The 13,331-nt window shown below is 37.5% G+C and overlaps 1 protein-coding gene and 1 long non-coding RNA gene across 5 annotated transcripts in view; one reads left to right on the top strand and one right to left on the bottom strand.

Moving 5' to 3' along the window:
* Positions 1-13,331, top strand: part of CRPPA (CDP-L-ribitol pyrophosphorylase A) — a 468,932-nt gene that overhangs the window by 440,329 nt on the left and 15,272 nt on the right. For all 3 annotated transcript variants that reach the window (XM_070369767.1, XM_070369766.1, XM_070369769.1), the window contains 4 exons: positions 1,351-7,655; positions 9,897-9,941; positions 10,761-10,882; positions 11,636-11,763. The gene's annotated coding sequence lies outside the window, so the exon portion shown is untranslated. The remainder of the gene's footprint in view (positions 1-1,350; positions 7,656-9,896; positions 9,942-10,760; positions 10,883-11,635; positions 11,764-13,331) is intronic.
* LOC138987644 (uncharacterized) overlaps positions 1-13,331 on the bottom strand; it is a 358,883-nt gene that overhangs the window by 9,269 nt on the left and 336,283 nt on the right. For both annotated transcript variants that reach the window (XR_011464034.1, XR_011464035.1), the window contains exon 4: positions 5,729-5,811. This is a non-coding gene — a long non-coding RNA (uncharacterized lncRNA). The remainder of the gene's footprint in view (positions 1-5,728; positions 5,812-13,331) is intronic.

Below are 13,331 nucleotides of genomic sequence, written 5' to 3' on the forward strand. Positions count from 1 at the left end.
TAGTTAACACTGTAAGGTATAGTTTTGAATACTTACCATTCTCAGTCATCTTTCATGTTGCTACTTTCTAGAGAGGAAAGACACTTCATTCTTTAGGAAGTTTCTAGACATGGATTTTTGCCATGTTGATGTTTGTACTTGATGAATGAAGTAGAAGCCATGGGCATGAGGTGACTTCTATTTCATGTAGCCAATCCTTGAAACCCACATTTCAAACAAGTGTATAGTCAGAAATCATTTAGGTAAATTATCTGATAAAAGTTTATGAAATATAATTGGGTAAATAAAATCATTGTGATGGTGCTTTCACAAAAGAAAAAAGTCCTCATATATGGATGACTTTTTACACATTGAAAAACTATGCTCCTTGGAAAATTTTGTGATCGCATTTCTTAGTACTACATTTTGCTGTTGCTCTATACCTAAGGACTCAGTGATCTCACCACGGATTACTTGGCGTATAAGCCAAATTGGTTATCTTATTTATGACAGAATCTCAGCTTACTTTTTGTCTCCAGATACTTTCATACTGTTGTATGTGTGAGGGATTGGGGGAAGAAAAAAATGCAATTAATTTCAGTCAAACTGATTATTTACAAATCCTTTTTAAAAAAGACACAGCTGGTTGAGTGATTTATTGGCTGACGTAATCTTTGTGCTTATGGAAATATGAATTGATTAATGCTCTCTGTCTAAACTTTGCTTTTGTTTTAATGGACTAGTAATAAATAGGAATTTTGGTCAGTTTGATGTAACCCAAAGTAGAAAACAAAGGACAACTAATGAGTAGGCCTCCTATTTTTTTTTAAGGCACTCCCTGGAGTAGAGGATTTCCTTTCCAGCTATGCATTCTAGATGACTATATCTGTTAGCACAGTTGTATATGTGACACCTTGTAATGGCACAGCTAGATTAAAAGTAGAGAAAATACATTCAGACTCGTTCTAGTTTTAGCATTACTGAAAAAGGGAATTTTTCATTAATTATATTTCTTAGTTAACAGAATTACTTTGTACACATTTCAAAGAATTAGAATATACTAAAATATACAGTAGTGCTACTGTATAAATTGTATCTTTCTATTATTATCTTCATATCCACCTTCTGGAATTTAAGTTGAATTTTATTTTAACTGAGAGTATATTTTAGTTGGCATTATGGTCTGAATTATATTCCTTTCAAAATTCATATGTTGGAGCCCTAAGTTCCTATAACTAAATTTGGAGATGTGGCCTTTAAAGCAGTAATTAGGAATTCCATGGACAGAGGAGCCTGACAGGCTACAGTCCATGGGGTTGCAGAGAGTCAGACATAACTGAGCGACTAACAGTTTCACTTTACTTTTTCAAGATTAAATGAGGTCATCTTGGATCAATAGGACTAGTGCCTTTATGAGAAAAGGAAGAGATTACAGGAATGCACGTGAACAGAGGAAAGGCCATGTGAGAACATAGCAAGAAGGCAGCCATCTGCAAGCCCAGGAGTGAGTCCTCAGAAGACATGAACCCTGCCAGCACCTGGGTCTTGCACTTCCAGCCTGCAGAACAGTGAGAATGAAGTTATGCTATTCAAGATACCTATGTTAGGTATTAATATTTTGTTATGGCAGCCCTAGCAAAGTAATAGAGTTGGAAACTGTTCTGTGTTTTTTAATTTAGTCCTAAAAATAACTCACATCTATCCATTTTTAGAACTACTAGCATACATGATAACAAATGAGTGTCAATTAGAGGCTTTTGAAAAAAATTCAATTTGGATGAAATTAGACACGTTTTCATTTCTCTGAGTTTAACATATTATTTAGAGCAGTAAAGACTTCCACCTTTGCAAATCACTGTTTTAATCTTATCACCAATGTTTGTTGTAAAATATTTAGAAAACATAGGACAAAAGAAAATCACAAGTGGCTCAGAGGTTAAAGCGTCTGCCTGCAATGCAGGAGACCTGGGTTCGATCCCTGGGTCAGGAAGATCCCCTAGAGGAGGAAATGGCAACCCACTCCAGTATTCCTGCCTGGAGAATCCCATGGACAGAGGAGCCTGGTGGGCTACAGTCCACGGGGTCACAAAGAGTCAGACACGACTGAGCGACTTCACTCACTCACTCACTCAATCACTGAAATAGTTTGATATCTCAACATAGCCAGTAATAAAAAATGGAGAGATTAACTACAGAAACTAATTTAAACTAGTGATTTTAAATTTAATCTATGAATATCATTGTCATTAAATATATTTCATATGTACCCATACACACACAACAAACAATTTGAAAGCTATGTCATCAAATTCTGTTGAATGAATTTAGCATAATTAATGTAACTAATCAACTGCTGTTAGATAATTAGAATGTCAAATATTTTCAGTAATAAACAGAACAAATATGATAAATTCTCTATGACATATTTTCAAAAATTAACATATACATATTTTCAGCTGCCCTCTTCTAAAGCCTTCTCTTTTCCTTCCAAAGAGGAAAGCTACGTTGTTTTGGCAATTTAAGGCTTGGGGTTTTGGCTGTGTTGATCCAGGAAATGGATGAATGAGAGCACTGTTTAAGAGGCTATATTAATTCACTTGAGGAAGACACATGCAAGACAAGAAAAAAGTTGATCTGAAAAGATGGAGAAAAGAGGTGACAGAGAAGAAATGACCAGTGCTTAATTATATTAAAAGGTTTTGGAGAATTTTAATAGAGAATCAGAGACAGTGGGAGAACCTACCCAACTGTAGTGAGGCTTTTAGGGAAGATAAATGGAGGAAGAGGATTTTTAGAAGTTCTGTGGGGTATGACTAAAATACCCTTCCTAAGTCCTTTTGAGAAACCTTACAATTTTCATTTTTTATTTTTGAATATCAGATGTTTTCTTTAAAATATAAAAAACACTGATTAAAACCACCACAAATGCTATGTATTCATTTTAATAACAGGGATCGATCTATCTATGTGTGTGTGTGCATACATATATATGTGTATACAGCTTAATTCTTGAATATACTCAATTTATAAATAACATGCTTCATAAAAAGGGTGTGTAAAATTTAAAGGTTTTAATCTATATTTTTAAACTGCTATATAAGAAATCTCTTTATATCCATTGAGAGTATTTAAAAGTGCTTGTTTTCTTACATTTGTTCAACTTTGCCAACTGATAAACAATGATGTCAAATTATTTTAACTTTCATTTTTATTAAATGTGTATAGATATTTTCTCATATTATTCTCTGTCTCTCTCTCATATTATTACCATTTCATCTCTCCCTCTCATATAAATGGCAGGCCTATAAATTTTCTTTGTAATTAACGGTTGGATAATAGCTCATAAAATGTATAATTTCCAATATTTATAAGATTCTTTTGCATAGTATTTTCACTTTTAAGTGGAATGCAAAGCTAATATGTTACTTAAAAACAATCTAGTTTCAGGTAATGGTACAGATGTAATGTTTTCTAAAACAAAAAAATGCTGTAGTTAGAACTCTTAGAAAATACTTTTCTTAGTTATCATTCTTTCCTAGAATATGGATTATTTCTTCAGTTTAAAAGGGTTGACTTTCAGATTCAATTTAAATTTCTTTTAGATAGATGTTGTCCGCCAGCCTGCAAAACTCTATTTAACTTGAGAGAAAATTGATGAGTACACAAACTCATTTATATTTTTACTTTTTCTTACTGCCTCAGTAGTTTTGGATATGTTACTCCTTATTACCATTTACGCCTTCAGCTTCCACCTGTGCTTTTGATCAGATTCCTTTTCCGTTTCTTATTTCAAGTAGTAAAATCTATCAACAAACTTCTAACTCAAGACAAAACTTGAAAATCACATTTAATACCAGCTTTTCCTCTATATTTTCTATGTGAAATCCTATCGATTTTATTTCCTGAATATATTCAGTATGTTTCTTTTTCCTGCTCATGGCAAATAGTGCTTAGCATAGGCCCTTATTAGTTCATCATGATCTTTTTCATAAATTTCTTAATGCATCTTCATCACCTAATGAATCCCAGACCCTACTAATCTGGTATCTAAAGCCCTCTTGATCAGTTCTAGCTCTCTTGTCTAGTCTCTTCCGTCTTTCCATCTCTTGCATTTTGTTTTGAGTAATTTGTGATTCCTTAAAATTCAACATGTTTTATGCGTCTGTTCTTTTCATAAACTATTTCCTTGGAAGTAAGAGTCTATGATATGCCTTTTTCTTTGATTTCTTAAATTTAGCTTTTAAGAGTTAGTTTGCTTGCCTCTTGAGAGCTTATCTGGTATGGGCCAGGTGCTCATCCTTATATATACATATATGTGTGTGTGTTAGTCACGCAGACGTGTCCAACTCTTTGTGACCCCATGGACTATAGCCCACCAAGCTCCTCTGTCCATGGAATTCTCCAGGCAAGAATACTGGAGTGGGTTGCCATTCCCTTCTCCAATATATATATTTTATGATACTTTTCCTTCTGCTTAGAACCTTTCTGTATCATGATTAAGCTCTTGGCTCATTTTCTACTTCTCCTGTGATTAGTAGTAACTTTATGTATAAGAGTATCTCATTTTCCTTTGTACTTAAAATATCTAATAATGTATATACATATATGTTTGTATATAGTAATACATGTATATATGCTATTAGGATATATACACACACATGCATACAACAATAAGTAATTTTTGGACTACACTGAATGCCACATATTCGTTTCTCCTCTATTATGATAAGTATAAGAAATGAGCTATTGTAATTTTCTTAAAAGCTTGAAACAAGTTCAGAAAGTGTTTACTATTATACTTTCTTATTTCACTGTGAAGAAAGCTGAGCACTGAAGAATTGATGCTTTTGAACTGTGGTGTTGGAGAAGACTCTGGAGAGTCCCTTGGACTGCAAGATCCAACCAGTCCACTCTAAAGGAGAGCAGTCCTGAGTGTTCATTGGAAGGACTGAAGCTGAAACTCCAGTACTTTGGCCACGTCATGCGAAGAGTTGACTCATTGGAAAAGACTCTGATGCTGGGAGGGATTGGGGGCAGGAGGAAAAGGGGACGACTGGATGGCATCACCGACATGATGGACATGAGTTTGGGTGAACTCCGGGAGTTGGTGATGGACAGGGAGGGCTGGCTTGCTGCGATTCATGGGCTCGCAAAGAGTCAGACACGACTGAGCGACTGAACTGAACTGAACTGATTTCACTAGAGGTGGGGGAAATCCTAGCCCTTGGCTCCAAGTTTATATATTTAGTGTAAAGGGATGTATCTTATCAGTCTTCTTGGTCAGATAGAAGTTCACATTCAAATCCATAAAGTTATTTTTGTTAACTTTATAGAAAACCTCTATTTTATGAACCATGATCTGCCTTCAAATAACAGCATAACATTAATCAACAGAGAGGAGACACAAGAAGAAAACTGAAATATGGGGAGAAAAATATGGGCCCAAGGAGAGAATGAGCTTCCTTGGTGGCTCAGGCAGTAAAGAATCTACCTGTAATGCAGGAGACGTGGGTTTGATCCCTGGAAAGATCCCCTGGAGAAAGGAATGGCCACCCATTCCAGTGTTCTTGCCTGCAGAAATCCATGGACAGAGGAGCTTTGGGGGCTACAGTCCATAGGGTCACAAAGAGTCAGACACAACTGAGTGACTAGGTTGAGTGATTAACACTTCCACACACTTTCACAAGGGAGAAATAGAGCAAAGAGGCTTGGAATTCACTGACTTCGATCAAATCTTTGGTAAGCTTACCGGCTTCGTGTAGCAGAGCTGCACTCACCCATGGACCCCACACAGCCCTTCCAGTGCTTTATCTTATGGATGGAGGGGAGCCTCTGAAAAACAGCAAGAAATAGAGCAACATGACGTGAGACTATGAGAATCTAAACTAATTATTAAGTTTACTTTGACAATGCTGAAAACCAGGAGCTTTCATATGCATACTTCTTCCCATCATACATAGATATACAGATAAACGAATTGTAATCCATTCTATTTTTAAATTATTTGTCATAACCTTGTTTGACCTGACAAGGCTATTCCTTAAAGATAGAATGTATAAATCACACTGTATTTTTTAACTCCCTGCACATAAAACATTGGCTGTGCTCCAGGTATCTAACTGATAATTTTTAGTTTTAAGTTTTAAAAAAATCTTTTTTCCCAATGACCATTACTAAGAAATCAACAGGCCATCCATCAGTGCATAGGTAATATAACCATGAGTTCTCTCCTACCTAACCAAGTTGGGGAAACAGCTAAAGTATTTAATAACTAATGGTGCTCTTCCCTCTCATTTGTGTAATGTATGGCAGCAGAGAAGTGGAGGATTCATGTGTGCTGTGGTTAGTTGCTCAGTCGTGTCTGACTCTTTGCAACCCCATGGACTGTAGCCCACCAGGCTCCTCTGTCCATGGGTGGAAGGGGAATAAAAAGAATCTTCCCTCTCCTACATCTGAGAGATTCTATGCCTCTGAATGCTAGATTCTTTGCATGCAGGAGCTGTGACTCATTAGTATTTCATCCCCAGTGCCTGGCACATAGTGGGTACTTACAACATGTCAGAATAAGTTAATGGAGGAGAAAAATCTGTTAAGGAACATCTCAACAATTGAGTGAATGGACAGAATACATGTGGGAGAGGAGTTCATTCAATCAACACATGCAGGTACAAACCAAATTTTAGATTAGTTAGAACCAGAAACAATTCCCACTTTGTGAATTTAAATTTAGTTAGACCTAAGGGAGTCTCAGGTCACGTTTGTTACCTGATTTTCACTTTTGACAAAATGACAAAGGAGTGACATTTAGTGATACCAATTGAGAAACTATTTCATCCTGTTTGGGGGGTAGTTTATTTCCTTGTCTTCTTCCTATTTTTAAAGCTTGCAGGTAGCAATATGAAACAGAATGAGCACAGTCTCTCAGTGTCACAACTGGACAATGGGTTGACACTGTAACAGCCACCATAGTTACCTGCAGGCTACTTTCAGGGCCCGCTGTGTGATGGGCCGGACCAGAAGCTCAGCTGTTGCCAGCCGCTGTGGAAGGACACGCTTGCACATATGCAACCCCTGTGCTAGGCGTCCAGGCGGAAAGAAACTGAAACACGGGTTTGGTGTTTGAGTGGAGGCACACTGTGAATAAATACCTAATGCTGATGTGAGCATTATGCCAAAGTCAGGAATCTGTTTGGATAATTGAACATGACATTCATTCTCTTACTGCTGAGTGAAGGAAGGTGGAAAAGTGTAGTTTTTGCTTAACTGGGCCTATCACTTTGAAATTTAGCCCCAGTCATCTGTTACACTGAGAGGGGAATGCTGGCATTTTAGGAAACATATTCCCCCCAAATAAAGGAAATGTAGTTTGTAATGTTCAGAAGCCAGAGCGTTTGACTAGTGCCCTCATTTGTTTTTCAGGTTTTGCTTAAATTGGCTTGCAGATTTATCTGCCATGCATTGCACATGGATATTTTTGTCACCGCATATTTTACAACAGCTGTGATCCTGATGGGGATTCAGTTAACCAAAGGCCCCTCTGCATGCAAGCGGTCACCAGGCATCTAATGGGCTGAGGGCTGAAACGACAATAAAGTGAGCAGAGCCATGCAGCTGCGGACCAAATGTAGGGTAATAACTAGCAGTTGGCCATTACGGGGTTAACTGCTGGTGTTCTGGTGAGTGTAAAAAAATGTGGAGGTCCTGCTCAAAAACACAGCCAAAATGTGAATAGTTCCATTGGGTCGGAGTTAAAATGCTTCTGCTTCCTTTTCAACTGCTGATTATTTTCAGGATACCAATCTTGTGGGAGTGTCTAACACATATATTATTATAATTGTAATTTTTTTGATAACTATGTCATAGTTTTCCAACATGCTTTTAATTGAAACAAGGGATCATTGCAGAATTATCAGCTTCTTAGTCCCTGGGGTTTCAGCCACTAGTGCCTGTGCCTATATAGTTTCCAGACTTGTTCCATCTACCCTAGGAAGAATTTTTACCTATACTTGTTGAGCTGAAGAGCCATCCACTCTGTTGTTTTAAACAATGAAATTGTATCACTGCAATGTCAGTCCAAACATGTGTAATTAACATGGAAAATATGTCTAAGCCATATTGGTCAAGATAGATGACTTCCTTGCATGACTTATAAACAGTTAGAGGCAAAAAGCCAGGATGTCAAAACCAAGTTGTATACCGCAAAGTTTTATCTGGGAGGACTTTCAAATTACAAAGGAAACTAAAGACAAAAATTCAGCCTGCCATACTTTCTCAATAAGGAGGGCAGCTTTCTGGTATCTGTATAAAAATAATCCTCTGTCCTTCTCTTCAACGTGTTTTTTTACACTGCACAGGTCAAAACAGACATCTTATTCTTCTGGAAATGTTCATCACACAGTATAATGGTACATGTCAGAGCTTTCAAATTATTCCGGCTGGAAACAGGTCTCTAATCTCCTTTTAAATTTTATCAGTGACAGCGCACAGAATTCTCTTTGGAATTCTTTGATCAGCAGCCTAGGCTCTGAAAGGCAGAGTTTAGAACTCTGCTCCCTATGTGTTTTTCTGAGTCTGCTGAAAGCCATGAGCTTTGACTTTTTTCCTAGGGTTGTTTTCCTAGGTAATGATCCAATAATACTATTATTAACAGGTAGCAGAGCCCATGGGAACATAGACCACTTACCTGCAGGTGCTCTATTTCTTCGCTGGCAAAAATGAGCTCACTCTGAGTATACCTGAAGAATCTTTTTTGTCCTTAAGTATAATGCACTTCTGTTTTTATGTCATCGGTGGCATCAATTATAAATTAAATGTGCCAGGAACCTCTGAGAAAAATCCTCCTTGTGACTGACTCACATCCAAGAAGGATTACTTACCAGGGTATAAGTTAACTTAGGAAAAGAAAAATTGCTTGACTATAGCCCTACACAGCAAGACAGCCCTTTCCAGAAGGTATAATGAATTATCAGTGAAGAGGTTTGTAGACTTACTTATATGGGAAATTCTACCTCTGAGAAAGAGCCCTTGGTTCCATTCAGGTGCTATGCCAACAAGGTTCTTGACTACTTGGTTTGTGAAAGCTTGCTATTCATGAACTAAACTCATGTTTATTCAAATATTAAAGACCTTGAGATGTCTAATTTATTCTTTAATTATCAAGCAGCTTGAGCTCTGAGTGGTAATTTCATACATGAAAGAGAGGTACAGTGAAAGCAAAAGAGGGAGAAAGAGAGGGAAAGAGGTCCAGGAATATTGCACTCTAGTGTTTCTAAAGGGAAAATTAATTGTCTAAACTGTACTATCTTGATGTTACCTGAGGAAGGGTGTTCATAAAATAAGACTGCTTCCTGCTGCAGAGTTGTTTTCTTGTATGTTACATAGATTTTTTTAAAATATCTGTCAAGGAGAGGGAGGTTAATGTTCTGCCAGCTATATATACATGGGCAGGGGAAGTAAGCATGAAACACATGGGCTCCTGGGAAACTGGAAAAAAGCGTGGAAGGCCTCACTTGTCCTTGGGAATGTGGTAAAGCAAGGAACGCAGAACCATCATCACTCCATCTTTCCTGGCTTTAGTCCCATGTCAGCATTCTAGAAAACCGTTTCTACCCTCTCCCCTTTCCACTGGGCACCTCTGATAAGATCTGACAGAACTGGCAGGAGACAGTAAATTGGAACAAGGATGCATTCCTTTCCATCTTCACCCCACTGGGACCTCCGTATGGAGGATAAGACATCTATTCCAGCCCCGCCCCTCAATCACTGCGGCTGTGCAGTCCTCACTTTTATCTGGATAGACTGAAGACCTAACAGAAGAGTGGGGAATGTATTAGGCATCACCAGAAAAGAACTTACCAAAAAAGGATGTGGGGTACTACCTTGTAAGCCAAAACTCAATTTTATTTTATTTTTTTTAGTACTCAGGCTGATGCCAGTCTGGTCGAGCAACTGCCAACAAATAAGTAAGTATAGTCCAAGGGATTTATTCTTTCTTTCTTTTTTTTTTTTTTAAGTTGAAGATGTAAGGTAGTAAATTACTTTAAGAAATATTCTCCTCCAAAGCTGACCTGGGGATGTGTTATATAAGTGTGGTGTATACCCATGGGCACATAGTCACATACGTGTGTATCAAGGAATGAATCTGTCATCCTGCATGTATTCCATCTCTTGTGAAATTCCAGGCACTGGAAGTTGGTAGCTGCAGCAACCACAGCATATGCTATAAGCATTTCAGCTATTAAAGTATCTGACACTTGGCAGGTGCATTCAAGAATGACAACTCTTGGCAAGTTCCATCTTATCCTTGCACACGAATAATAAAGAGAAAGGAATACTTTCAGTCTGGCAGAAATAAGCAACAGGTGCTAAAGGCCTTTGCTGTAGTTTAACAGGAGGGAGTATATTAAACAGTGTGAAATAAGCAAACATAATTATAACATACTTATAATGAAAATGATGGCTCCTGGTTAATTCTTGTCTAGACTTGTTCAAAGACCCTGGAGCCAGCACACCTTAGGGGAAGGATTATACTCTTTAAAAATAACAGAATGCATAAAATGTTTAATAGTATACCCTTCATATAGTAAATCCTTCATATTGTAAAAGTCCTTTAGGGATTTTAAAATCTAAGGGCTATTTTTTCAGACGTGGAGCTTTAAGGGTTATCCCATATGTTCAGGGCTGTGGAGGCTCCAGCATGTCCTTATCTAGAATATTTTTGTCCATTCTTTAGCTTACAGAGCTGAATCCAGTATCTTACTCTCTTCTTGTATTCATTCTAGGTCTTGAAAGAGATGATTTATTGCATCAATGCTTCTTCTATTCACCACGCATGTAAGATTGCTAATGGCAAGAGTAATTTATTCCTGTGCCCCTCCTGTTCTAGAAGCTGTCAATGAAGATGGTATATCCCAAAGTTCCTACATCTTTGTATCCCTACTGTCTCTTTTGTCTAGTGCTTTGTTTGCAAAATAACTAAGAATGCAATAGCATAATTTGACAATTGTAGTAAAACTGACTAGAATATTTAGGCTCTGGAGTGAAGATTTGCCAAATTCAGAACTGTTTCTAAATTTTGCATATGTGGTTTTGCCTTAATTAAATTCCCCAAGGCTGTTTCTTTTTCTGTAAAGTCAAAATAATATTGAGTTGGCCAAAAACGTCATTCAGATTTCTTCATTCAGGTTATGGAAAAACCTGAATGAATTTTTTGGCCAACCCAATAAAAGCATTTAGTTCACAGGCTCTTTTGAGAACTGAGCTAAATAATGCATTTATTTGCTTTAGTAAAAATATCATATTGTGTTTATTTGAATATGTTACTTTTGTTTATGTTTTTTTAGAGTAGATTCCATTGCAAAGAACTGAGTGGGAATAACGGTGCTAAGAAAGATCATGTGATATTCAGACTTCTCTAGATGCAATTTCTCTGATAAACTTTCTTCCTGTGTCATGATCTGAGGCTTTGCTAATTAAGGTGTGCTTCACAGATCAGCAGCATTGGCATGGCCTGGGAGCTTAGGAGAAAGACAGAATCTTGAGTCCCACCCCAAATTGATTCGTAGTCTGTATTTTAATGAGATCCCAAGTGACTTGTGCACTTTAATATTTGAAAAGCTCTGGATTAGACAGCTAAAGTCCTTGCTTATCCTTTCAGATGTTCCTCATCTTACCCCTAATTTAATCACGTGGATTAATCATGTGTAGTCGTAAGGCCGCATGTTTACAGCACACTTGGTGAGCTGGCACAACGGGTGATGGGGACACAGCAGAGCACACTCACAGGTGAGCAGCTCCAGGGGAGGACTACTCAGTGGCTGTTCTCCCCAGGGGAGTGCTGCAATCTGCCTACCTCGCTGCAGATCACAGACACAGCTAAGCACCAGACCTGGAGGCCTCTCCTCCAAGACCCCACCCCTGACAGGCGCATTGACACCCACAGAGCAAAGCAGACCCTGCGCTACATGCTGGCAGGCTCTGGTCAGCACCACACCAATCAGACTCCCTGCTGCTGCTGCTGCTAAGTCGCGTCAGTCGTGTCTGACTCTGTGCGACCCCATAGACGGCAGCCCACCAGGCTCCTCCGTCCCTGGGATTCTCCAGGCAAGAGTACTGGAGTGGACTGCCATTGCCTTCTCCAAATCAGACTCCCTAGCAAGGGGATAATGGCACAAATCTCGACCAACCTCACCCACCAGGAAGCAGACACCAGAAGAGGAACTACTTTAAAATCTCTGAATTGTCAGGCAAGTCCTTCAGAACAAATGACACTTTACTGACACATGTTATTTTAATTTTTCTGGTACACACTCAGACCCCAAAAGCTATAATTGATGCTACCTCTTCTTCCCTCTCTCACCCCCTAACACTTTCACACTCTCATCGTTTCATTCCTAGATTTTGATTTGCCAGTTTCTAGAGAAACTACTAACATATATTAGCATTTCCTTCTTCTGATTTTGAAATTGACATAATATCTATGCAAGGCTTTGTGAGAAAGATGTGAGAAAGGTAATGGATCATTGCTTCATTCCATAAATTACTTTTCTTGTCCTATTAAATCACTGATAGATTTATTTCTGCCTTGGAAAAAAGTTTAGTTAAAAGACATTTCAAGACAAGTTTTGATTATTCTTAATGAAGACAAATACATTCAAATAAATTACAATTAGTTAATTCAAATTAATCATTTAAAAATTCAGGTAAAGATTTTTTTAAAAAAAAGATGATTAGTGCAAACTTCTCCTAAATAAATATATATATGCACACACACACACACACACACATATAAATTATATATAGGAGATATATAATTATATAATATATAAAATATATAATTATATATTTAAAAGAATATATATTATATATTTTATATGTATTTATAAATATATATATATATATATTTCTCTTTTAAATAATACTTTAGAATTACATAAATAGTCCTGTGGTCTTTTTTATGTTTGACACTATTATTATTTCCAATTAATGGGGATATTTTCTATACGGATTTTTTTTCACTAAGAAGTTGAGCGCTATCTTATAACAAAGACAGCTTGAGAATGTGTGTTAACAAAGTCAAACACTGGAAATGAATTTCACAGTCCTCTGCACTGCTCATTCTCACCTCATGAATCCACAAGTGTCTATGAATTTGAAAGATTGCTGCTGGTGGATGATCTCACCTTCCACACTTCCATAGTCTCTGGTTACGCTTTTTCTCCTGTAAATGGCTCCCTGTACTTGGGGCTGCAGTGCCAAACTTTCTAGACAGGCGTAAATTACTGCTTTGTCTCCCTTCCTCTCTTTCTCCATTTATATTTCATACTGTATGACAAAACTGAAAAGGCTGAGTA

Source organism: Bos mutus, chromosome 4 (assembly GCF_027580195.1).
Source record: "Bos mutus isolate GX-2022 chromosome 4, NWIPB_WYAK_1.1, whole genome shotgun sequence".
Taxonomy (NCBI): domain Eukaryota; kingdom Metazoa; phylum Chordata; class Mammalia; order Artiodactyla; family Bovidae; genus Bos; species Bos mutus.